The sequence below is a fragment of the Tamandua tetradactyla genome, chromosome 3 (assembly GCF_023851605.1).
Source record: "Tamandua tetradactyla isolate mTamTet1 chromosome 3, mTamTet1.pri, whole genome shotgun sequence".
In the NCBI taxonomy this organism is placed as follows: Eukaryota; Metazoa; Chordata; class Mammalia; order Pilosa; family Myrmecophagidae; genus Tamandua; species Tamandua tetradactyla.
The window spans coordinates 10,728,632-10,756,184 of NC_135329.1; the positions used below are offsets into that span (position 1 = coordinate 10,728,632).

Consider the following 27,553-nt stretch of genomic DNA (forward strand, 5'->3'; position numbering starts at 1 on the left):
AAAAGAAAGAAAGAAAGAAATGGGTTGACTTTTGCAATGGTATTTATTAGTTTACAAATTTACAGTTCTGAGGCCATGAAAATGTCCAAATCAAGGCATCAAGACGATACCTGGACACCTCTGTCAGATGGCAAGCACATGGCAGCGTCTCCTGGGCCCTTCTCTCCTGAATTTCACTGCTTCCAGCTTCTGGCTTCAATGATTTCCTCTCTGTTTCTGTGTCTTTCTCTCTGAGCTTCTGTGTCTTAATCTGAGCTTCCATATCTTGCTCTCTGAGCTTCTGTCTTTCTCTCTCTCTCTTTCTCTGAATTTCAGCCTCTTACAAAGGACTCCGTTAAGGGGATTAAGATTCACCCGGGGCACACCTCAACTGAAATAACCTAATTAAAAGATCCCACCCAAAGAGAGAAAAGAAATGCAACAAAATACAATTTCAAAGGCTAAGACATTGGGCGGGCCGCGGTGGCTCAGCGGGCAAAGTGCTTGCCTGCTATGCCGGAGGACCTCGGTTCGATTCCCGGCCCCAGCCCATGTAACAAAAACGGAGAAACAGAATACAATAAAACAAGAAAATGTTTAAAAATGTTTCCCTTTCTTCCTTCCTTCCTTCCTTCTATCCTTCCTTCCTTCTCTCTGTCTTTCCTTAAAAAAAAAAAAAAAAAAAAAAAAGGCTAAGACATTTCAGACAGAGTTGAGAGGTTATTCTGGAGATTACTCTTATGCAATCTTCAACCAGATATTAAAAAATGCCACAGTATGCCAAGCCCCAACCAACAGTATTCCTGAAAACCCTAAAGAATACCCAAGGTTCTATCTAAAACTCTATATAAATTTTACTTATTAAGTTTATTTTTCCGAACCTTAGAACCTCCAGATTGTTTCTAAGCCAGATGAGCCCTGAAACCCAGGGGTACCAGTCTCTCCAAGAACATTAACCAGTTTCCTTCCTCTACCCCATTATGTTGACACCTCTTTTCAGTATGAAGAAGTTAGAATGGTCGCTGCCCAGATATCCCTGAAGATTGAATGATCAAATGAGAGGGAGGAGTTGCAGCTGAGAAGTTAAGATTTAAAAAATGATTATGACTACTTATTAGTAGTCATACATAATTATTAGTAATAATTATGACTATATCATTCTATAGATTTTTCTTTTTGGTCTCTATCGTATTAGAATAGCTGGAAGGAAATACCTGAAATTGTTGAACTGAAATCCTGTAGCCTTGATATTTGACAATGATTGTATATATATATAAAAAATAGCATTTATCTTGTGACCATATCATTGTAAAAACCTTGTGATCGACACCTCCTTTATCCAGTGTATGGAAAGATGAGTAATAAAACAAAGACATGTATGAAAAAAAATTACATGTTGAAAATATGGGGGGAAATACCCCTATGTAAACTATGGACAATAGTTAATAGTACTATTTTAATAATCTTTCATCAATTGTGAAAAAAATGTAGCTACTGTTTTAAAAAAAAGTAGAATTACAAAAAATAGTGCTATCATCAATTGTAACAAATTTTCCACATTAATTCAAGTGGTGGTGGTGGGGTGGGGTGTGGGAATCCTGTGTTTTATGCATGATTGTTCTGTAAACCCCAACCTCTCTAATAAAACTTTTTTTTGGATTTTGTAAGATGTTTATTTCTTTAAAAAATTTAATTAAAACCCAGAGACATTTACTTATTTTAACTTTTCCTTGTTATTCCACATCAAAGGTAGGAACACACCACCCAGAATGGATGTTCTAAGACACCAGGGCCCAGTGAAAAGAAAGCACTAAGAGTAATTCTCTTTTTTTTTTTAGAGGAATGGAGAGGGGAGTGCATGGACGGATATCAAACCAGGTCTCCCTCGTGGCAGGTGAGACTTCTACCACTGAACTACCCATGCAAGCACTAGATTCATCTTTATCCTCCCTTTTCTCTTTAGTTTTCATATCCTTATTCTTATAAGATACACATCTTTACTGTTCAACTGAATTCTAATGATGCATTACCAAAAAAAAATTAGTCATTTTAAATGTCCTTTAAATAAGTGTAGTAACATGACTTTTAATAAGAGAAGTTTAATAAAATTAAAAATAAATATTTCATCAAAGAATAATCAAAAGGCCTACTGTGCTGTCAGCAAAAATGGGTTGGCTCCAGCGCTATCATCTGAGGGACTCACTTTGCTGGATGATACTCTACAGTTTCTCCATAGCCGTGCCCTCAGCTCTTCCTAAGATGGTGGAGAAAGCCATTCGGACAGCCAGCCAATGACAGCACTTGAACAACATTAGTCATTACAGCCATTTGGTCTAAAGCATCCCGTGCCCTTGAGTGAGGCTCCCACCCCTTTGCACAGTGGCTCCCGGCCCTGCTCTGTTCCTTGTGATTCATTCACGATGTTCACACACTATGAAAAAAGTTTAGGTCTAAATGGATATGGAAGAAGACAGACATGCTTTAGTCTGTCTATTCTGTTAAAAGTAAAACTAGCTTGGCAAAAATCCCTTTTACTATCTGCTTACATTTTGCACATTACCAAAGAACAGTCAAATTAAAAAGGCAAATATTTATCAAACTTCCAAAGTGGGAAAGTGACCATGACAAATGCAGAGCTGGCCCTCAACTGGCTGGTTATGAGTCTAGAACTCAAGTGAGTCTTCTTTCCTCAGTCATTCAAGGGTGCAACTTAAACGAGTTCCTTGTTACCGCTTTTTTTTTTTTTTTTTTTTTAACATGGGCAGGCACTGGGAATCAAACCCGGGTTTCCAGCATTGCAGGCAAGAACTCTGCCTACTCTATGGACAATCAAAGCTACAAGCTGAGCCCCCAGTCTTGGGGTTTGTTCATATGAAACTTAACCCCACAAAGGATAGGTCAAGTCTACTTAAAATTTAGGCCTAAGAATCACCCCCAAGAGAGCCTCTTTTGTTGCTCAGATGTGGCCTCTCCCTCCAACCAACATGATGAGCAGTCTCACCACCCTCCCCCTCTCTGCGTGGGACATGACTCCCAGGGGTGTGGACCTTCCTGGCAACGTGGGACAGAGATCCTGGAATGAGCTGAGACTCAGCATCAACGGACTGAGAAAAACCCTAGAATGAGCTGAGAATTAACATCAAGGGATTGAGAGAACCTTCTCGACCAAAAGGAGGAAGAGTGAAATGAGACTAAGTGTCAATGGCTGAGAGATTCCAAACAGAGTAGAGAAGTTATCCTGGAGGTTATTCTTACGCATTAAGTAGATATCACCTTGTTGTTCAAGATGTAGTGGAGAGGCTGGAGGGAACTGCCTGAAAATGTAGTGCTGTGTTCCAGTAGCCATGTTTCTTGACGATGATTGAACAATGATATAGCTTTCACAATGTGACTCTGTGAATGTGAAAACTTGTGTCTGATGCTCCTTTTAGCTACTATATCAGCAGAAGAGTAGAACATATGGAATAAAAATAAATAATAGGGGGAACAAATGTTAAAATAAATTTAGTTTGAAATGCTAGTGGTAAATGAAAGCGAGGGGTAAGGGGTATGGTATGTATAACTTTTTTTTCTCTATTATCATTTTATTTCTTTTTCTGTTCTCTTTTTATTTCTTTTTCTAAATTGATCCAAATGTTCTAAGAAATGATGAATATGCAACTATGTGATGATATTAAGAATTACTGATTATATATGTAGAATGGAATGATCTTATTGTTTTGTTTGTTTGTTGTTAATTTTTTAATTAATAAAAAAAGAAAGAAAGAAAGAAAAACAAACAAATAACAACAAAAAAAAAAGAACTCTGCTTACCGAGCCACCATGGCCCACCCTCCTTGTTACCTCTTAAGAAAACCTGCAATTCTATGTTAGCATGCATTTGAAATTGTCCATGGTAAAAAGTTAAGAAAATAAAATTTTAGCCCTAGAACCAAAACAGTAAATAAGGAAACTCACAGTGAACATCTACAAAATGCTAAGTGGCCTTATTTCATCTCTCTGTCAGCTTTCATGTGGCTGGTGCTACAGTACCCACTTCATTAAAAAACAAACAGAAACTCAAAGCTAAGAATACAATCCAAGGTCCCAGAGTTAGCAAGTTGGAAAGTATAAAAGTCAAAAAGTATGTCTAGTTATATTAAAGAAAACTACTGCCTATTTTTTTTCTTTTTTAAAAATTGATATAATATGTTTACATACCATGTAATCATCCAACATGTACAATATCATCATAACTGCATTTATCATCACAATCTACTTTTTGTGTGAAAAATAACATATATACAAAAAAGCAATAACTTTTAATAAAACATTTTTAATTAAAAAAAATTTCTACCTATGATAGGTTTACACCCACAGGAATGGATTAGCTTTAAGAACATAATCTTCTGGGGTCCGTAACACCTCCCAACCATCAGAGACTAAATGCAGTGTGTGGCTGTGAACTGGATTCTTTTCCTATAAAGGATACTATTGGGACAACTGATGAAACTTAAACTGAGACTTGTATAATAGTAATGTATCAATGTTAATTTTCCAGTTTTGATAATGGCATTGTGGTTATGAAGGAGAATGCCCTTGTTTGCAGGAAATACATCCCAAACTTGAGACATGTATGGCATCAGGTGGGCACTGGACTTTCATACGACCCAAAAAAAAGTACTTACTTGCAACTTTTGTATTTCAAAATATAAACAAATAACATACATATACACATACTTTTAAAAGCCTCACATAAAAGCTAACCTTAAAGGAATGAAAAATGATTTATCAAGCAAATTCCAACCAAAATAAAACCAGAACAAAATTTATATCAGGTAAAATAGAAAATAAAATAGAAGTTTGGGAAAATGGTCTTAATAAGGATAAAGAAAAGCACTATATAATAAGAGAAATAACCATAGGTAGGCGATGGTGGCTCAGTGGCAGAGTTCTTGCCTGCCATGCTGGAGACCTGGGTTTGATTCCCGGTGCCTGCCCAAGCAAACAAACAAAAAACCACCAAGAGGGGATAAAATGACTAATTTGCTTGCATTTTAAAACACAAACTCAAAATACCTAAAGCAAAAATTAACTCAATTAAATGGCAAATTTGACAAGCCTACAATCCTAGAGTCCTAAAGACGGATTTTAGTCTTTTCCTCTAAAAATAAATGATCAAGAAGACAAACAACTAGTGAAGATATAAACAGCAAAATTAACAAGTATATAATACCTAGCTGTTATTAGTAGACAGTATATATTCTTTTCAAGCATGGAAGAATTCATTATGAAAAATTGACCATTTACCAGGCCTCCAAGCACGTTTCACAAAACTCCAAAGCATCAACATTGCACAGAATTTTTTCTCTGCCCACACTGCAATTAAATTAGAAATAAGTAAACTACAGCATTAATAAACCCACAGGTTTGGAGACTGGCTTAAGCTGTTAAATAACTTATCCATTTAGAGGAAACTATAAGAAAAATCTGATATGTTTTAGTACAAAATATAAAAACGTAGTATTTGAGCAAATTTCATTTATAACCTTACATGCTTTTAAAACAAAACGAGAGAAAAAAATGAAAAAAAACAAAAACAAAACAAAAAACAAAATCAATTAGTAGATTAATGTTTAAATGTGGCAAAATAAACAAATCTATTTATCTTTATTCCTTCTCAAATCCGTACTAAAATTGTCTTTAAAAAGAGGTACTAACCACTCTGGAAGGCAGTTTGGTGGTTCCTCAGGAAGCTAAGGATAGAATTACCATATGATCCAGCAATCCTATTACTAGGTATGTATTCAGAGGAGTTGAAGGCAAGGACACAAAAGGACACTTGTACACCAATGTTTATAGCAGCATTATTTACTATTACCAAGGGATGGAAACAGCCCAAAATATCCATCAACAGATGAGTGACTAAGCAAGCTGTGGTATATCCATACGATGGAATACTATACGACTGCAAGACAGACTAAAGTCAGGAAGCATGTAACAACGTGGATGAACCTTGAGGACATTATGCTGAGTGAAATTACCTAGAAACAAAAGGACAAATCTGTATGGTCTCACTAAAGTGAACTAATATTAATGAGAGAACTTTGAGACTTAAAGTTAAGAACACAGGTTATCAGGAGATAGAAAGAGGGTCAACACTGGGCATTTGGTGCTGAAGGAATACAGATTGTGCAACAGGACTGATTGTAAAAATTCAGAAATGGATAGCACAATACCTGGTGGTAGCTCAATAATGTAAGTACACTGAATGAAGCTGAATGTGATAAGGTAGAGGGAGAAGGGCTGGGGGCACCTATGAAAGCAGAAGAAAAGATAGAGGACAAAGACTGAGATGGTTTAACTTAGAGATGCCTAGAGAGGACAATGGTGGTGATTAAATGCACAAATATAAAAATGTTTTTGCATGAGGGAGAACAAATGAATGTCAACATTGCAAGGTGTTGAAAATGGATGGTATACAGGAAGAAGTACAATCAATGCAAGCTAGGGTCTGTAGTCAACAGTAACACCGTAATATGCTTCCACTGAGTGTAACAAAGGCATTACTCCAAAACTAAATGTCAACAGGCAGGGGGCATGGGGAAGGGGGATGGATTCTTTGTGGAAGAAAAGGAAACATCTTCAGATAGATTATGTGGCAAAGGCATGTCTATACATTTAGGTTAGACTGTATGATGTGCGTATAAAACTGTTTTAAAATGAACAGAGAGAAACAAGTCCTAAAGAAAATGCGGAGAAAGAGCTGCACCTATTCACTGGCAGTGGGGAGCTGAGAGGTGCAGCCCCTCGGAAGGCAGGGTGGTGGCTCCACAGGAGGCTCGGGGTGGGGCTGCCATCTGGTCCTGCCATCCTGCTGCTGTGGAGGAACTGCCGGTGGGGACACAAATGCTCTCACCCAGGAGAGGTGCTCTCACCCAAGAGAGGTGCTCTCACCCAAGCACAGGAGGGGCCTGACCGGGGCTGTGCAGAAGCCACCTGACCGGCGCTGAACTGGGCCTACGGCCCCCTTCTCCAGCCACCCTGCTCAGGTGCCCTTGACAGGGGCGCTTCAGGGGACCCAGGGCCACGCAGGCTCCAGCTGCCCTCCTGCCCAGAGCCCCTCCCGCAGGGGGCTGTAATAGGGGCCGGCCTCGCCGCTGGTCGGGACTGAGAATCGGGTCTGTTGGGCCGAAGCCCGGGAAGGGGCGGGGCTCGGAGGGGACTCCCAGCCGAGGGGCTCCTGAGCCACAGCCGGCGCGCCTGTCTTGGGTGCGTCCTCCCTCTCAGATGTCTGCTTCAGCCTCGGTCTCCTTTTGGCTCCTTTACTCACCCACTGGGGCTTCGTTTAAATCTCCCGTTGCTTTTGTCTTGCCTGATTACCTGCGGCCGCCTCTCTACTCACGTCCCCACGGCTGGCCCCGCAGCCTGACCCTGAGCGCCCAGAGGCAATGAGGATGCCGCTGCGCAGAGATAAAGTCGGAAGGAACTGCAACCTGCCTCGGCAGGAGGGGTCGCTTTCCTTTCTATACAGAGCCTGAGAAGGTAAGCAGAGGGGAGAAGGGAAGGCCTTCCCACCAGCAGCAGGGCCCTCCCTTCCAGAGGGAAAAGGAAAGGAACGCGTATTAAACACTGACCACGTGGCAGGTATTTTGCTTTATGGATTCTTAATTTAAGACTGGAGTGGTGCTGAAATCCCCATAAGATCAATGATTTTGTTCCCCCCTTAAAGTTAATGATGCCTGACGAGCCACAAGAAGAGAGGATATAATTTAAAAACCCACCCTTAAGCTCACCCCAAACTCTCTGCCAACCCCACAATGCTTCCCACACAAGGTAACTGGCTTCCAGCCTGGGAAAAGCAGGAGGCAGCTGGGGAAGCAGAGGATTCCGGGAGAGTGAAGCCCTTAGCCGTACCCTCCCTTCAGCTCCCAGCTGGCATGAGCAGCAGCAGCTGTAAAGTGGAAATGGCGGGAGAACATGTTTTCACCGGCCGGGTTCATATCCCGGTTGCCTCTTCCACCTTGTCTGTCTCTCCTGGATTTGGCTTTTGTCCGCTAGTACCCATAGAAACCTCCAGGTGGCGCTAAAAGCTCAGCAGCAGCTGCCACTTTGGCGTCAGGCAGTCAAAACTGACCTGAGCTAGATGACCAGGTAAAGCCCGAGGAAAGGCAGATAAAACCAGGTTACCACGGCCTCAATCCCAATCCCAGGCCAGCCTTGAGTGCGAGGGGCCGTGGCAGTCCTTCTCCCACCCGGAGCACCCCCTAGAGAAGCTGTCCCTTTTGAGACATTGAGGGTTGCCAGATACAGCAAATTAAAATACAGATGTCCAGTTAAACTTTAATTCCAGATAATGAATAGTTTTTAGTTGTTTTTAAAGCATAGCTATGTTCTAAATAGGATGTAGGACATACTTACACTAAAAAATGATTTGCTGTTTATCTGAAATTCAAGTTTAACCTGGGTTTCCTGTTTACTCGGATGTGAGTTTTCCACTTTCCATTTAACACATGCTTATGGAACATCTGCCATATGTTAAATATTGTAAAAATGAACCAAGTGTTGTGCCCGCATTTTGAGATTAGTTTGGGGAAGAGACATATTGACAAATAATTATAGAACAGAAAGTACAGGATTCATGGGACTGTGACAGACTTGTGAATTTTGGTGTTGGTTTTAATTTCAAAACCCACTTCTGATGTTTACTAGCTGTGTCATCTCAGGCAAGTTAGCCAATCTCTCTGGGTCTCTGCTGTTTATTGTGAAAATGGAAGTGATACCAACCTCAGAAGGTAACCAGGGAGGTTATGGGAAAAGGTATGTGTCTCATGGCTGGCCATAGTAGTTGCTGAATAAATGCTAGGGTTCCCTTAAAAATGAGAAATTCTGCAGGAAAGACACAACTGAAAGTGAGAAGGAAGCAAAGAACTTCACCTGCTTTGAGAAGGGCTATACTGAGGACATAGCACTGCATGTTAAAAGTACTTATAAGAGCCCACGCCATTCATTGAATGCCCACAGCATTTGTGCTAGGCACTTGACAAGTATTATTTCATTTAATCTTTATATGAACTGAGGTATGTACTATTATTAGCCCCATCTTTATAGAGGAAGAAACTTAGTTAAACAGCTTGCTGGTAGTCGCAGAGCTAGGAAGTGTCAGAGTCAGTTTTCCAACTTGAGTCCATGTAACTCCCTAACTCATGCACTCAACCTCTCCCCTATGCTGCTTTTGCATGAAGTGGACTTTGAGGTTTGAGCTGGTGATTTCCAAGAGGAGAAGTAGGGATTGGGCTTTCTGAGAAGCAAGAATGACAGCTGCAAAGTCTGAAAAGGGTAAAAGAAGATAGCCCCAGGGCCATAAGGCCACCTGAACTCATCCAAATTAATCCGAGCCTTAGCCCAAGATTTCATCATCGTGGTGGGCATTTTCCACAAAAAAGCAAGAACATATCTAGCATTCCTTCTCATTCTGGATAGTCAGTATTTTTCACAGGACATTCATCCCAAAACCTTTGCAAAATCAAGATTGGCATGTTTTTTCCTATATGATATAATAAGGTATAGCTGGAGAAAAAAATCAAGTGGCCTTAATTTCCCTACTGAGAATTTTTGATAATTATTGATATTTACCATTTATTGGGTATATACTGTGTGCCAGGTTCTGCTATGCGTTCTTCATACATTATCTCATTTAACCATCACAACAACAGATGAGAAAGGCCCAGGCTGAGGGAGCTCGTACGTCTTACCCAAGGTCACAGACACAAGAAGTCATGGACCCCATACTTGTGCAACTCATTTGCTTCCGCGCTTGCAGTTAAAATCCATCCCTCAGCAAAATCACAGATTACTTACAAGCGTCACATAAGTGTGTAAAGCCACGTCGAGTGTCTCCCTCCTATATGTGTGAATCAGTCCTACTTTAGTGCCCTGTCCCACTTTCAGCAAGCTTCAGATGAATAATGGATACTGCTGGTAATGCTGCCAGCCTGTGACTCCTCCACCTCGCAACCTGGTCTGAGCCCCCCCAAAATGTTCCAAACCAAAGTATAGGCTTCCCGCTGGCCAGACTCAACACACTCTCTTCTCAGACTCCATCCACTCATTTGGCTTCCCAGTCACCTGGGAAAAACGTAGAAAGATCTGATAGTTTTTAACTTCGGTTGTTTTTAGTTCCATGCAGGATGCTAAGTATACACAGATAAGTAAGCGGGGGTCTTTGAGTGTGAGGAACAAATATGGTAAGACAAGGCAATGAAGGAAAAGGAGACATAATAAAAGGATGAACCTGATACCGAAAAGAATGTGGTGTCAAAGAGGAGATGTCACTAAAGCTTGCCTTGGAGAATGAGCAGGTATCTGCCTGATGAAGAGAAAGGAGGGGCTCCAAGTAGAAAGAATCCTGTGATGGTCTCAGCCACAAAACAGAACCGCTTTCTTGGGCAACTGCATAAGAGCATAAACTGCATAAAAAAGCATAATCTGCTCTTTATGGCTGATCTCCATGCTGAGAAGTAATGAGCTGGGTGGGGGAGGACATAAAAGGAATGGAAGGGGAGGTGGAGAAGATTGGTAGGCACCAGACTGTAACAGGGCTTGTCCACGATGTTAAGTAGTCTGAATATTTCTCTTTTAAGCCAGTGTTTCTCAAACGTTTCTCCGAAAGCACTCCAAAAGACAGGGTATCAAACAGACACAGGGGCCGAGAGCATTCTGTTTTGAACTCAGACTCTCTTTAAAAATCTTGTCCTTTAAAACATATGATTCTTGGGGAAGGAGGGAGCTGTTTAGAGGAAGAGACATGCAGAAAAGAGATGGGCAGAGCTCTATTTCTTGCCCTGGGGGAAGTTACATGAGTGTTTCACTTTATAAAAATTCATTAAGCTGTATAATAATTCATTTGGTTGTTTTGCATACTTTTCTGAATGTGTTCTATTTCAGAATAAAATGAGTTTCTAAAAGTGTTTTTTTTTAATCATGTGATTCTGGCATTCTACTACATCATTTCTTAGTTTATTTTAATATTTTTTAAAATCTTGTTTCCCGGAATCTCTAAAAAACTTTAAATTCGAGGAAGAGGTAGCTATTCTATAGTTACCCCGACTCTGTTTTCCTACTGGGATCCCCTCATCCCCAGAGATTGCTTCAGCCAGTTTAACAAGCACAGCCTCAAGGATTTAAAAAAAAAATTTTTTTTAATTAGAGAAGTTGTCGGTTTATAGAAAAATCATGAAAAAAAGAAAAAAGCAGTGTTCCCTTGTACCCCTCCTCCCATTATTAAAATGTTGTATTAGTTTGGTACCTTTGTTGCAGTTGATGGAAGAATATTATAATTGCACTTTTAGCTATAGTCCATAGTTTACATCAGGGTGTAAATTTTTCCACCCTATTATTAACACCTTGCATTAGTGTGGCACATTTGTTTATAATCATAAAGAACATTTTTATAATTGTTCTATTAACTATAGCCCATCATTTACAATAGGGTTCACTGTGTTTAACAGTCCTATATTTTATCTTTTAATTTTTATTCTAATAACATATATATAACTTAAAATTTCCCCTTTTTAACTACATTCACATATATAATTCAGCACTGTTAATTATAGTCACAATGTTGGGCTACCAGCACCACCATCCATTTCCAAAACTTTACAATCATCTCAGACAGAAATTCCCTAAAAATGAAGCATAAACTCCGCATTCCCTACCCCCAGCCCAGCCCCTGGAAACCTATATTCTGCATTCTAACTTGCTGAGTTTGCTTATTCTAGTTTCTGACAAATTTGCTTATCTGATTAATTTGCTTATTTGAGTTATTTCATATCAGTGAGATCATACAATGTTTGTCTTTTTGAGTCTGATTCATTTCACTCAACATAATGCCCTCAAATTTCATCCATGTTGTCACATAGCCATAGGGATTTAAGCAGAGGAGTTCTGTGGGGCTTTAGTTTGCTAGCTGCCAGAATGCGGTATACCAGGGATGAAATGGCTTTTAAAAGGGGAATTTAATAAGTTGCTAGCTTACAGTTCTAAGGCTGAGAAAATGTCCCAATAAAAGCAAGTCTATAAAATGTCCAATCTAAGGCATCCAGGGAAAGATACTTTGTTTCAAGAAGGCCAAGGAAGTTCAGGGTTTCCCTCTCAAGTGAGAGAGGCACATGGCGAACATGGTCAGAGTTTCTCTCTCATCTGGAAAGGAACATGGTGAACACAGTCAGGGTTCCTCTCTCATCTGGAAGGGCACATCTGCTAGCTTCCTCTCCTGGCTTCCTGTTTCATGAAGCTGCCCGGAAGGCATTTTCCTTCTTCATCTCCAAAGGTTGCTGGCTGGTGGACTCTGCTTCTCGTGGCTATGTCGTTCTGCTCTGCTCTCTCTGAATCTCTTCCATTCTCCAAAATGTTTCCTCTTTTACAGGACTCCAGTAAACCAATCAAGACCCATCCAAATGGGTGGAGACATGCCATCACCTAATCCAGTTTAACATCCACTCTTCAGTAAATCACATCTCCAGGGAGATGATCTGATTACAGTTTCAAATATACAGTATTGAATAGGGATTAGAAGAAACAGCTGCCTTTACAAAATGGGATTAGGATTAAAACATGACTTTTCTAGGGTACATACATCATTTCAAACCAGCACGTGTGGTAAAGTTTGTCTTCTAGAAAGAACATTTTACCAGTGGTGTTGAGAATGGATTGGAGGTGGGAGAGCCTGGAGGCAGAGAGATCAGGGGGGAGGCCCAGACTCGAGACAGTGAAGGTGGTGAAGATAAAGATGGGGGACAGATTTAAGAAATATGTAAGTGGAGCTGATGGTATTGGGAGACGCTCTTGGTATAGGGAGTTGGGGAGAAGAGATGGGTGAGGATCACCCTGAGGTTATTCTTGGATAGTGATGTCATTAACAATAATAGGGAATATAGGAAGGGCTGGGGTATTTTGTGAGAAGAAGGGTAAATATGCTTAGTTTAAGTACACTGAATGTGAGGTGCTTATGGAACATGGAGGTGGAGATGACTAGAGGGCAGGTACATATATCGGTTGACACTCGGAAGAAGTGATTGGGATGGAGAGACACACTTTGGAATCATGGAAGTAGATGACTCCACTGAGGGAGCTTGTATACAAGGGGAAGAGAAGAAAGCAAGATAGGAACTCTGGGGACCAGCAAAGTTTAAAGATAGATTTAGGGAAAGGATCAAACAAAAGGGGATGGAAAAGAAAATGGTTAAAAAGTTAAGAAGGATTCAGGACTCCTTGGAGAAATGGCTGATTCCAGGGCTGGGACAGGGAAGGTACAAGATGAGCCTGGAACATCTGGTGCAGAAAGCAAGGAAATGCTCCAGGAATGATGAGGATATGTCAAAAGGACACAGGAGCCAACGTGAAGTTTCTTCCACTGGCCAAATCTGTGACAAACTGAGCATCAAGACAAATAATCATAGTAAAGGATTATAACCTATGAATAAAATAAAAATCCACGTCCACGCTGTTATCAATAAATGGGAGTGAATGAGTTCTAATCAAGAAATTGGCACCATGTGCCCAGCTGGCATTTAGAATCTCTGTGAACCAGTGGCTGCTGTGTGTGCCTTCTGTCTTCACCTTTTTTGAAATGACAATGTCTGCAGGAAAGCCTGTCCTACCAAGGCCTGTGGGGTAAGTGGGAGGCAGAGGATTTCTCTCTACTGCCCAGGTCTGCAGATAATAGGACTAGTACTCAAGGAGCTTTGTCCAAGGCCCTGGACCTGAGGTACCTTACTCCATCTGGACCTGATTTAGATGACAAGATCCTGGAGTTAGAGCTGATGCCATAATGGAATGAGATGGGGTTCTTGTGGAGGAAGGGGCCCTAGGGTGACTGCATTATGCACTGAGTGGGATGTGAATTGTGATCGGAGGGCAGAGCATGGAGAGATTAATTTTTTCAAAGATGGCTTCAACATTATCTCTCATTCTCATGTTCTTAATGTGTGACTTTGACATGCCCCCCAGTGAGAGGTGGGGTCTGTGTTCCCTCACCCTTGAATCTGGGTAGGCTTTTGTGATTTTTTTCAACCAATAGGGTATAGTAAAAGTGATATTATGAGCCATCTGAGGCTAGGTTATAAAAAGCAATGCCATTTCTCTCTTGTTCATCCTTGAAAACTTTGACTACCATGTAAGCAGTCCAACTACCCAAGGCCAACATGTTATAAGAAAGCTCTGAAACCACATGAGGGCTCTGGTCAACTCCCTGTATTTAAGCTCCAGCTATCAGCTGAGCTCTTCCTGCATGCCCATCCCACAGAAACTGGGAGATAATGAAATGGTTGTTGTTTTAAGCCGCTGAGTTGGAGTGTTTTGTTTTGTAGTAATAGATAATTAGAACATAATAAAATGTTAACATTTGAGGAGCCTGGGGAAAGAGTATACAGCAACTCTTTGTAGAATAGTCCTCCACCCCCCATGTGATGAAGGGGTGGGGGGACAAGGATTATAACCTTCTTCCTAGGATTACTCAGGGCAGTTGGCAATATCCACATTTACGCCTACATCCTTGGAGCTGAGCAGGAAGCAGGTGGGCCTTCCAAATGGAGAATCAAGATAAACTGGGCCTAACACAACAAGCAAACTCACCACCCTCCCCCTGTCTATGTGGGACATGACTCCCAGGGGTGTGGACCTTCCTGGCAACGTGGGACAGAAATCCTAGAATGAGCTGAGACTCAGCATCAAGGGATTGAGAAAACCTTCTTGACCAAAAGGAGGAAGAGTGAAATGAGACAGTGTCAATGGCTGAGAGATTCCAAACAGAGTTGAGAGGTTATCCTGGAGGCTATTCTTACGCATTAAGTAGATATCACCTTGTTAGTCAAGATGTAATGGAGATACTGGAGGGAACTGCCTGAAAATGTAGAGCTGTGTTCCAGTAGCCATGTTTCTTGATGATGATTGTATAATGATATAGCTTTCACAATGTGACTGTGTGATTGTGAAAACCTTGTGTCTGATGCTCCTTTTATCTACCTTGTCAACAGATGAGTAGAACATATGGAATAAAAATAAATAATAGGGGAACAAACGTTAAAATAAATTTAGATTGAAATGCTAGTGATCAATGAAAGGGAAGGCTAAGGGGTATGGTATGTATAATTTATTTATTTATTTTTTCTGTTTTCTTTTTATTTCTTTTTCTGAATTGATGCAAAGTTCTAAGGAATGATCATGATGATGAATATGCAACTATGTGATGATATTGTGAATTATTGATTATATATGTAGAACGGAATGACCATATGTTAAAAAAAAAAAAAAGATAAACTGTGCCTGAAATCTACCCCTTGTCTTTGTAGCACCCAGACACCTGTAGAAACAGCTACAGTTCTTCAGTCCCATGGCCAGGAAAAAACATAGCCTGGGTTTTCACTCTGCTAACCATCAGATTTGTCCTGGGAATGATCCTTTCTGAGAGTGCCCTGGTTGGGAGGAGAGCAGGCTGAGTCAGCATGTGCTGTGTTCCTCTCTTCTTATTCATTCTGTTTGCCATATACTTCTAACTCCTTTTCCCCTGCGAAAATGGGTGCTTTGATACCAGTAGTCCTGGGATGGAATTTCTGGGAGTATGCAGAGATTTGGAGGATGACAGGGTATGAATTCTTACTTCTGAGTCACTCAAAGGCATTGCAGCATCTCTAGCCTGTCAACAAGTCCAGCAGAACCCAGAACAGGACTTCAGTGATGCTCACCAAGAAAGCTGGATGGGAGCTGGGTGTTAGGGGATGACAGGACAGTAAGAATCACAGACCTTACGCTGAATATGGAGGGTGACAGGAGCCACAGAGGAGGCCAGTGCCTAGTGAGGAAATTCACTTTAGTGGAAACATATGATAGTGTAGAAGGGAGACGGGCTAGAGATGAGGAATTGGAAAATAGAGAATGTCAGGGTCTCAGTTAAGAAGACAATGGCCTTTGGGTACCAGGATAGAGAACTACGGGAGTGGGAGAGTTATAATGGCAGTAGTATTTAAAGACCAACGATGTGAAAATATAATAAAAGGAAAAAAAATGTTAGTTGAGACTTGAGGAGGTCGGGCCAGAGAAAGTGAGGAAGGATGAAAAGCTTTGTCTTCATTTGATTCAACTGCATAAACATTTATTAGGACTCTACTATGTGTCACATCCGTGCTACATGGTGAGAGAGCTGATGGATAAGACAGACTTCCTACCCGCAAAGGGCTAATAGCCTGAGTGGGGAGACAGACACGAAAACAAAGGAGGAAGCAGGTAGGGTTTATAATAAAGGACGTGTGTACAAGGTGGACACAGAGGCCATCTCAAGACATCCACGGGAGCCAGGGCTGAGGGAGGAGAGCCGGCAGTCACCAGCACGAAGACAACCAAGATTTGAAGGCAGATGAAACCACAATGGAGGTGGACACTGTGGAAGCCCGGGCAGAGCCTTGGAGGACAAGGGCAGCAGGCACGGAACAGAAAGAAGACTGAAGAGGTCCATGGAATAGGGAACTGTGGAAATGGGAGCACGAGTCGCCATGTCAAAAAGGAGGCAAGTGATGCAGAGGTAGAATCTCCACCAGATAGGAGCCAAGATGATGGAACCAGAGGCATTGGGAGGACAGTAAGTTTGCTAAGAAGAGCTCAAGCGGTCTGAGTATAGACGATTCTGCAGGCTCTATTTAGAGGTAGAGGTGTAGACTGTCCGGTGCAAGGAAAATGTTGAGCACAGGTAGAGGGAAGTGCATTTGGGAATTACAGTAACAGGCTGTGATGGGAAGCCATATACCAAGAGAGAGGCTAAAGCACACAGCCTGCGCTTTCTCATCGTCGCTGACAGAGAATAAAAATTCTTTTTCCTTTGCTGTCGCCGTGAGAGAGAAGAATCCGTCGTCTGGCTACTATAGAAACTGGCGTAAATGATTGTTCCTTCTGTGAGTAGTTCGAAAGGGTGGAGGGGTTGTTACCCGTTGCTAAGAGGAAGGGGCTGTTCCCGGTTGCCATGGTGACAAGGTAAGCGCGGTCCCTCGGTGCCGCGGTCCGTTCGCGAGGCGGCCGCCTCCCCCTCGTTGCCGTGGAGACGCAGGCGGCCTGTCGTCGCCGCCCCCCGCCCCCCGCCGCGGGCGCCGGGATGAGGTGGAGGTAGGAGCTGCCCCCCCCACGGCCGCCCGGTTGCCGTGGAGACGGCGGGGGCCCTGGCCCCGCCCCGCTCGGCCTGACAGCGGCGGCCGCATCGCGCCTGCGCAGTGCGCTCTTCCCCCGCAGTCTCTGTGCGTTGAAGCCGGAGACCGCGGCGGCCTCTGCCAGGACCCTCCGCCCCGAGCCGCCGGCCGGAGCCGCAGCCGCCGCCGCAGCGCCCCCCGCCGCCGCCCCCGCCGCCCCGCCGGAGCCGCCGCGCGCACAGTGAGTCCCGGCCGCGGCCACGGGCGCCCTGGGGCTGAGTCAGCGGGAGGCCCGGGCCCGGGCTGGGGGAGGGGAGGCGGGCTCCCCGCGCCCCTGTCCACCGCCCCCCCTCCCAAGCGCGTCCCCCCCCACCGGCCGCCTTTCCTCCATCCCTCCTCCCGGGGCTCCCTGCGGCCCCTGCCGGCCGGGCCTCCCCGAGCCACTCCCCCTCCCCTCACCCCCAACCCACCTCGGGGGTCCTTCCCCGCCAGATGCGGCGCTGCCGCCCCTCTGCCCTGGACTGATTTTCACCCCAAAACACCTCCCGTCCGCCCTCGCCCCTTCCCGTTACACCTCCCGGGCCTGTCATCTCCCGACCTCTCTGGGTTTCGCCAGTGACATGCCAGAAAAAGAGTGACAAGGGGAGAGATCAGGGGAGACCGGGCTTGGGGGATGTGGGGTGCGGAGAGGGGGTGATGGGGGTAGGAATCCTGCCTGCCCAAATCTTGGGGTCTCGGGTTTCTTACACGCTCCTGCCCTGCCTGGTTGGAGGAAGCTGATCTGGACAGTTCTCGCTGGCTGCTGAAAGCTTGTGGGGCTTTCAGAATAGATTTTGCTGAAAAGGGTTTGGCCGGGTCAGGATGGGCTACTGCTTAAGGAACACCTGCTGCTAGCGCCTGGTGCTTCCTAGGGGGCTGGGGATGGAAGTGGTGGAGAGAGGGGAGAAAAGGTTGCGCTGGGCCGAGTTTCTCTGCTTTCTGTGTGCTGTTGTGAATAAGCATCTTGCAGTATTCTTTAAAGTCTTTTCTTCCCCCCCCCCCCCTTCACACTACAACCCTGTATAATGTGAGGTTTGCAGACAGGCCTGATAGCAAGGGCATACTGTTCCTATGTTGGGGAGGAGGGGGTTGGTGGCAAGAGTGATCTCTGATACCTGTAAATCCAAGTGGTAACCAAATGGGTAATAGAAGATTTTAACATATGTGCAGAATGGACAGCAAAGAGAAAATTTGAGGTTTCTCTGCGGTGGAAGTCTGAGGCCTGAATCCCTGCCTCCTGCAGCTGTGAGTCTGATAGGGGTTGTGGCATATTTGGACAGTTTCCTGGGTTATGTTTGCTCCCCATGCACCTGCCCATCTTGTGTTCCCTGGACTTGAACTGGAGGAGGGACCCAAACTGTTTTCTTTTTCCAGACAGAGCAGAAACCCAGCTGAAGTCAGAGCTGGTGCCCACAGCCAGAAGCTCTCTCTTAAACGTGCCTCAACTCGAAGGCTCCTAACTGCTGTATGTGTACCTCATTGCCAACTTCCTTTCTCTCTTTTTTTTTTGCTTCCAGATTTCAGTGTACTGTTAGAAAAAATAGGTGTTAATAAGAGCCAGTTCTATTGTATAAAAGGCTTTAGGTGTTTAACTCCAGGCTGCAAAAGGAGTAGGTGGCCTTCTTCTAAAAACCATAGTGAAAGAGCCAGTCATTTGGAATTTCTGGGGTCGCAAATGATGAGAAATAGCTATTTAGGTATTTGACTTTGCTCAATCATGGCCTATTGGCAGCCTCCGCCAAGCCACTCCCCACCCCCATGCCCATCAGATTAGTTTACAGTAGCAAAGACGGCTGTCGCCCTAGTTTTAAACATAGAGATGAAGTTTGGCAAAACTACAGCCCCCATCCAGCAGTGCAGTTTCTTCTGCTTTGAATGCCAGTCTGGGGTTTGGCGGGATGCACCTGCCTCTGGCTTGATGGGAACTGTGGGGCCTGAGAATGACATTCCTTTTGTGTGGTCCCCTCTCTGTGTCACATAGCTCGCCAAAATACCCGAGCAGGGCAGGAGCAGACAGCTGTACTGGAGAGCTGCTCCTCCTGGCTTGAGTGTATTTTGGGAATCGGTAATATTACTGGGCTGGAGGGTTGTGAAGGAAGAAGCAAGTAAATGTGTCAAGGCTGTGATAGATCAGGAGGGCATAAGCAAAATGTTCCCGTTCCAGTTTGCTGGGGGTTAGTGCATTTTCAGAGCATCAGAGTGGCTTTTAAATGGGTTGATTTGCCCTTTGAAATCCATGCCAGTGTTTTATGAGATAGTGACGGGATGCCTTTTAAACTGCGCCTCTTGGGAAACAGGACCAATATCTTTCTTATGCATGGCTGGTCCAGCTGTGACTGAATATAGCTGTTAAGATCAGGAAGAGGGACACAACTTATACCTAAACCTATGTAACCGATGCCATGGTTTTATAGGACTGTATCTCCTTGATTCCAAGATACACCAGCAATCCACCAACAGCTCTTAGGTAAAATAATTTAGTGCCACCAGATCAAAATATATATGTAAGGTGCATCCTGATTTCAGAAACCTTAAAGCAGTCAGGAAGTGGAAAATCTGGGACTTGAAGGAGGGATACACGTGTTTTAGGATTGAGAAAGAATGATATTTGTAATATCCCTACCTGACAATGACATTACTGCCTTATCCCTCGAGGGAATCCACTGTGAGGACAGGTCTCGCCAGGTCCTTCCTGCAGGCCAGCCTGCTTTGTGGGGTTGTGTTTGCTACATGATAGGCTGGAGTAAGGAGCCGTAGGTGGCTGCTGAACACAGGAGAGTTCCTGTGTGAGAATCCAGCCCAAGACCTTAATATGGTACCCTCCAGAAGCCCAGTCAGCTAACTGGTGCCAAACAGCTTGTGAGTTGTACCTGCATTTAGCCACGTAGCATCTTTTAGAACCAGAATGCATCTGCCAGGTGTGTTTACCAGTGACAGATTTGTAACAATCCCGCAGTGTGGGTCCTTTCCCCATCTTAGAACTGGATGATCCCCAGATTGTGTGGTCATTGTCCTCACTTCCAGGTTTTGACGTGAGACACCAAGAGTTAAGTGACCTGCCCACGGTCATCCAACTAATGTGGAAAGTATGCGAAAACCCTTTGTGCACTGTGGACAAATGATCGCTGGTGCTCATTAGTGGCTGAGTCAGGATTACAACCCTGATTTCCAGGCTAAAGTGATTTCTACTACACCACATAGTCCAAAGGGTTTTATTAGAAATAATTTAGTAGTCTTTAATTAGCCCTGAAGACAAGGGCTTGTTTTACTGTCTGAGATGTTGCAGAGCCAGGCGAAATTTAGTCATACTGCCTAATTAAATATTTATTCTTGCCACCTTAAAAATAATAATTTTCCCTCACATGTTCTGACTTCAGGAAGGTTCTTCTTTCAATTTGCATCAACTAACAGAAAGCAAATGTGAAGGTGGGTGTTTTTTGTCTTCTCAGCTTCTGATCTGTGAGGCTGTTGCATTCCAGAAAGCAAGATGGTGAGGTCTGGAAAGGGGCTGAGAGGGGCAAGCATATAGGGGTGCCGCTGGATACTTTTCAGCATTTAGAATGCAGTCTTTCGAGACCCTGGGAGCCATAGAGGCTTCTAAACCCCTTCCTAGGGTAAGTGAGAAGGTCTGGCCTCTAGAAGCACAACAGACCTGAGTTCAAGTCCCAGGCCTGCCATTTCCTGACGCAGTAGCCCTGACAAGTTCTGTCAACCCTGAGTGCCTATTTCCTGATCCATATAAGCCTGGAATGGTAGCCATCTGCTTTACAGGGTTGCTATGAGGATTAAATGAAAGAAAGTATGTACAGAGAGCCATCGCTGTTTTCTGTGTACTAAAGTATAAACTAAAAAGTAATGCTTTAAAATGTTAGCCTGACTGAAGTCCTTCTTGGACCCTCACCACAGCAGCACCCCAGCTCTCGGTGTGTTTGATTTACACAGAGAAGATTTGTCCTGTGAAGACCTGGCACTTGCAGTATTATTTCAACTGCCCAAATTGGAGTATATGAAATGCCCTTTTGTCTCCCTGTATTCAGCTGACCTGGTTATCTGAAAGGCTGGCGGGCCAGCAGCAGTCGCCTCTGGGGGAGCACAGACTTGGGTGTGTGTGTGGGGGGGGGAAGTAGTTGTTAGTCCTCCAGTTGGGAGGAGGCCTGTCTGGGGAGTGATATTATTTTGAAATGGAAAAGCGGTGTTTTGAATTGGAAAAGTGGCTGAGCTCTTGGCTGATGACTGAAGTACACGTGGCCTTCATGGCTTCCTCTCCTGTTGGAGGTGTAGCTCTAAAAGGTGACTTTGCTCAGATCAGCTTCTGCTAGCCTGAAATCCAGAGGGCACGGGAAAGGCGCTCTCCGGGTGAGGAGGGAACCCTCGCTAGGGAGAAGGTAAAGGGAGGTCACTTTGCATGGCAGTGAGTACAGCCGGCCTCATGGCAGAGGCTGCTCAGCAGTTAAGGTGCCAGGGCAAGCTGTTTGGGTGGGAGAAGACCAGAGTCATCCTCACTCCACAAACAAATCTAAATTCATAGATAAATTTCATTAGGGGAGATAATACCCATGTGGAGGCATCTACAGTTTGTAAAGATAAACACAACAATCTTTACCTCTGGGTTTGAAAAGATTACCAACAGTGTTTACCTCTGGGAAGTGGGATTTGGTGTGGGGGAGGAAGAAGGAGACTCAAAGGGAAACTTTCACTTTTTACTTTACCTGCTTTATATTTGTATTGTTATAAGAAGAAGTACGTATGCTTTTGTAATTTAATGAAGGCCGATAGAGTTGTTGTTAGTTTTCCAGTAAATACATTGGTATAGAAGAAGCAGTTGTCTTTCCTTCCAGCCTTCAATGGGGCAGATAGGGTTAGACTGTTCCCACCAAACCAGGCTCCTCCAACGCGACCTTCTACCTTCATGGACTCTCTACCTCGCCATGTCTTCCTAGTGTTTTCCTTCCCTTCTTGAGGATGATCCATTCCTTCTTTTGGCCAGCTGCAGCCATTATTACTATTCTAAGAAGCTAATTTAATTTTCGACTGTTGGCTAAAATGGCATCTGACCATATGACCTTTATGAAAAATCCATGCCTCTTACTTAACATCAAGGGAGCTTGAAGTTTCAAGGCACTGCATCTGAAATGGTGGTAACTCTTTTATTTGGATCAGGCCTAGCAGAAAGATCATGCCTTTCATATAGTGATTTGTCAACTGCTTCTGTTAGGAGTTGCTGATAAAATTGTTAAGTATAGCTGAGCTTTTAATTTTGTCATAAGTTGGCCTGTTGTGTTTCCTAGCCAAATGTTCTGTTTATTATAGAATGATGACACACCTATCACTTGGCAGTGCTTTGGGCTGCTCACCCATTAGTTAAGATGGGTTATGCTGAGTAATTCACATTCCATCACCCAATCTTCCATTTGGCCAAGAGTACAAAATTGTGGGACAGTTGGCCAAGGTTGGTGGTACATCCTATAGCCAAGCATCAGTTTTCCTCGCTGAAGAGTTCACTGGCCAGTGCTTGCTACCTTAGTTTCCTGGCTGCTAAAACAAATACTATACAATGAGCTGGCTTAAACAACAGGAATTTATTGGCTCACTGTATTGAGACAAGCAGAAGTCCAAAAACCGAAGTGTCAGCAAAGCATTTTCTCCTTGAAGACTGTGGCATTTTGGGCCTGGCTGTGGGCCATCCTTGGTCCTTGGCTTTTCCATCACATGGCAGTGCACATGGCAATGTCTTCTTCTTTATCCTCTGGGTTCCCCTGACTTCCAGCTCCTTGCTGTGGCTTTTTCTCTGTCTGAATTTCACTCTGCTTATAAAGGACTCCTGTAATCCAGATTAAAGCCCAGGCTGCTTCAGTGAGGCCACACCTTAAATGAAGTAACCAATAGCCCCCACCCCCACCCCCAGCATGTAGACCAAGACCAGGAATATGTCCACACTGGGGTATACATTTCAATCCACTACACTGGCCTAAGCCCTGGATTTTATTCTCATTAAAACCAGACCCACCAACTTTGCTAAATTGACCAGGTGTTATAATTCAACTTATTAGCATCACGTTAGTGTTTTGAGCTCTAGACTCTTCATTTGCCCAAAGTCAACAAGAACTTGGCCTATTAAAATGTTTTGGCTCCATGTAAAGTGGTTTCCTATCTTTAAGAGATATATACCACTGTGTGTGTATATATATATATTTAAAATAACTGAAGCAGGAGTTTGACTTAAAATATGCTCAGTAGTTTTGACCTTACAAATAACACATACCCTTAGACCAGATATTTCAGTTCTAGGAATATTTAGAAAGCAGAGGTGTCTGTAAAAATACTTGTCTGATGAGTTTTATTAATGAAGTCAATATTAATAATATCAAATATTTAAAACAACCAGAAAAGTCATCAGCTGGGGATTGGCCAGGTTCATTTACCAAATAAAATACTGCGCAGGCATTAACAGTCTTATATAAGAATATATATTGATATCAGAGACTTTTGATATATTCATTGAAAAAAGTAAAATGCAAAATAGTGTGTAGAGGAGAGTACTAGTTTTATAAAGAAAAATATCTATAAAGTGATTATGCAAAATCATAAATGATTATCTCTGAGTAATGGACTTATAAGTGAAAGGCATTTTTTTCTTCTCAGTGTTTTCCAAGCTTTTCTGCATTAAGCAATTATAATTTCTATTTTAATTTTTTAAACCAGTGACTCATAGTAGCTTCCATGTAGTAAAGTAATCTCTAAGAAAATCACAAGGTATTGAATGTTTTATGATTATTTTGTTTCATTATTGTCATGATTAATGATTAACACTTCTCAGCACTGTTTCTTCTGATGGCTACTTCATTTCTTCTTTGAGTGTTTCGTGTGTTTCTTTGTTGGTGCACGACTTAAAAACATAGCCTAGAAGTTCTAAAGCCCGTCCATCCAAATGAAGTACTCTCTCTTGACCCAAATAAGATGTAAAAAAAAATATTTGAAAAGAAAGTGGATCTTAAGTTAGTCTCTTAACTTTGCCTCTTAACTTTGGCTGTTTAAGTTTTCCAGTGACTTTCTAGAAGGTTTTAGTAAAACCCTGCATACCACAGGGCTCTGTTTTGAGGGATCTTTCTTTCTCCCATGTGTTTCTAGGTTCTCTGGATTCCCAGCTCTCTGTGTTCCAGGAGCCTTATTTGAAGTTTTCTCTCCTGTGTGGGTAGCATCTTTCTATCTTGTCTGTTTTGAAGAGCGTGTCCAGGCCTGCAGCTTCTTCCCTTCACCCTTGGGTTTCTTCCGTTCTGCCACCAGCTCAGAAGCCTCTTCTGTTTCCTGGGCTGGAGAAGGCTGGGTACCCGCCAGTGGCCACCTGATGGGCAGAAGCGCTCTGCAGAGCCAGGCTGGGCAGCCTCCTTTTTGTCATGCCAGGTCCCTGGAGCTGCTGGATGTGTCAGGAGTGGCTGGCTGGCAGCTGTCCTCTTGCCTTGTCTTTCTCATCCGTACACACATTGCACATTGCCTCAGTGGTCAGTCCAGCAGACGGATACCTCCTTCTAGCAGTGGAGTCTGCCCAACTCCAAACACCGAGTAAGCGCTGCTTCAGGCCTCCTGCTGGGATCTGGAACTTGGAGTTGAGCAACATATGGCCTGGCACACAGCTCGACCTGTGCTGCAGTAAATGTTTGCTAAGCAGGCTCTGCCTCCTCTTCTCATAGATTCTAGATGACCCAAACACTTGTCCTAGATGGGCGGAGGCCTTCCCTGCTGCCTGTGATCATTAGTGAAGGAGGCCTTGGGCCTGGTTGACAGGAGAAGGCACTGCCCCTTGGAGATCCTGTTGGGGAAGCATTCACCTTATCTTGGGGGCATTGTTGTCCTGGCCACCTTGTCATTGAAATGGTGTTTTCCCGGATGAAATTGAATATCCTTCTCATGTGAGGAGCGTTTCACTGAAGGCTCACCTCTGGTGGTATAGTGTGTGCTGTGGATCCAGGCTTCCCTGCAGCACCAGACTTCTGGCAGCCAGCCACACATGTCCCCCACCCCATTCCCTGCAGATTATTGCCACTTATCAGGGACTCCGATTCATTCTCTAATTTGTTCTGATTTTAGATGAGTAGCGCTCACAGCTGAAAGTTCCCAGTTTTGGGCTCCTATCAACACCTTTAAGTGACAGAACCTCTGCTAAGTACAAAGATGTGTAAGGCTGGCCCCAAAATAGCAAGGTGCAATACTTTGAGATAACTTCCAAGTTTATAGGTTATTCTTATAAATATGCATATTTGTCTTCACAAGGCCTTTTTCTAAGTATGTTCTGACAAGTATTTTCCAGGCCTTCCTCTGTGTTTTATATTCTTAGACCCTGTGGGATGTGAAAGGAATGAGGCCAACGCGTGTCCAAGGAGAGCAGAGTGGTTGGGGGGACAGATGCCCGCGTAGGACGATTAACGTCTGGGGCAGTGCTGGCCATCAGGAGTGCATTTTGATGCTCTATTAAGACTAAGTCTCTGCCCTTTAGGCACTCAGCTGACATTCTGATGAGGGAATTGGACACAAGATTACACATGTCCCTACCGCATAAGGGGATGGGAACTCCAGTGGCGATGGGAGAGCCGCCCCAAGCCTGTGAGAGCTGGGGAAGGCTCCAGAGAGGGAGTCACATGGGCGCCAGTGGGGGGGATGGCGAGCTCTCCAGGGGGCAGAGAAGTGAGGGAACTGGGCAGAGGAGATGGGGGACCACTGCACGGCAGGCCTTTCAGACCACAGAGCCTAGGTTCAGAAGGATTCTAAGAGAAAATAGTCATTGTGAGTTAGAGTAATCAGAAAAGACTTCACAAATGAGGCAGAACCGGACCCTACCCAGAGGTAACTTGCCTAAGAGTGGACAGGACACCAAGAGAGGCCCCTCTGCAAGGCAAGGCACCGCAGGAGGGTGGTGGGGGTGAGTGTGATGGGGGTGGTGAACCAGTAAGACTCCTCCAGCCAGAAATTAGGAAGGTGAAGAGACCATTTGAGGATAAATCTGATTTTAGACGTGAAGGAGTAGAGGTGACAATGGAGACATCCAAGGGGAGTGATCACACAGAACCAGAGCTGAGGCTGAGGCTGGTGATGGCACGACAGATGGGGGAGTCACCAACACACCCTAAAAGGCATCCCTCTAGGGGTCTGAATGCCCAGTGCCTGGTGCAGACCACAGTCCCAAGGAATAAGCCTTGACACCTGGGCATTGTTGGAGGAGGGGGAGAGAGAGATGTGGGGAAGGTGGGATGGTTCAGCAGCCGGGGAAGAGAAGCCTCCAGAAGAGAGCTGCAATCCTGCTGATTTAACTATACTTAAGGATTTAACTAGAAGAAAGTCATGAGGGTCACTGAGGGTGTTGGTTCAGTAAAACTCTCACTCAAGAGCGAAGCCAGATGGCATAGAGTTAGGAGGAGAATCAGTTTTTATATATGTAGTGTATGTGTGTGTGTATATATATATATATATTCGTATATATATATATTTATATATAAAACTGTAGTAGGTATGTATTTCATGTATGTGTATTTTTTGGTATGTTAAAATGTGTTCCATCTGCAGATCTCTCTATATTAACATAGTCTATATATTTGTCACTTCAAATATCCCATTATATTGATATAAAAATATGCTTAACCATCAATCTATCATTGGATAATTGGGTTGCTACCAGCATTTTTGCAAGTATAAATATCTCTCCTTGAATTCACTGTGCAAGTTACTTGTTTTCTTCTGCAGGTTATTTCTTTGGGATATAGCCAGTAAAGGCAAAGTATACAAATGGTTTTGTTTGGTTTGTTTAAAAGGGCTTATTGCACATTGTTCCCCACGGTGATCCAACCGCCTCACAATTAGAAGACGAGTTCTGTATTAACTTAAACTGTTGTGTGATAATAAGGAGGGCTGAGCATGTCTGATGACAGAAGGAAAAGGTTAGTTTTGCTGGGGAGGGAAGAGCCCCTCTTCCAGGACTGGTAGGAGGAGTTTGCCTCCCTCTTCCCCTGACTTGCAGGGTGAAGCCCAAGGAGAGACTGGGGTTCCCACTAAGAAAAGACCTTCCTCTCCTCATAAACTAGAGCCCAGGCCAGCAGTGGAGGTGGGGGGCAAGGGGCATGGCGGCGAGGGATGGAAGGCTCAGAGGTCTGAATGATGCACTGTGAGAAATGAGCCTGGCACATCTGAGAGATGAATACAAGTCTTGTTGAGCACGGGTGAGGGCCGAGTTGGCCCATGACTCATAGTGGGTAAAGCCTCTAAGGAGGAGTGTAGTGAGTGGGGGCCGGGTCAGGGCCGGGCTTCTGAGGAGGCAGGTGGCAGGGAGGCAGCCTTAGGGGGAAGGTGGAAGCACTGCAGGTCCAAGATGGGTGCTGGTGTCAGCTGGAAGGCGGGCC

The 27,553-nt window shown here is 43.9% G+C and overlaps 1 protein-coding gene across 3 annotated transcripts in view; it reads left to right on the plus strand.

Annotated features, from left to right (window-relative positions):
* Positions 1-17,345: 17,345 nt before the first annotated feature.
* The window catches only part of MAPRE3 (microtubule associated protein RP/EB family member 3), a 52,551-nt gene continuing 42,343 nt past the window's right edge, over positions 17,346-27,553 (plus strand). The window contains exons 1-2 of one of the 3 annotated variants that reach the window (XM_077152364.1): positions 18,399-18,413; positions 18,543-18,633. The gene's annotated coding sequence lies outside the window, so the exon portion shown is untranslated. Of the gene's footprint in view, positions 17,371-18,398; positions 18,414-18,462; positions 18,634-27,553 lie in introns of those variants that run through there. The other 2 variants (XM_077152366.1, XM_077152363.1) reach the window with 2 other exon arrangements.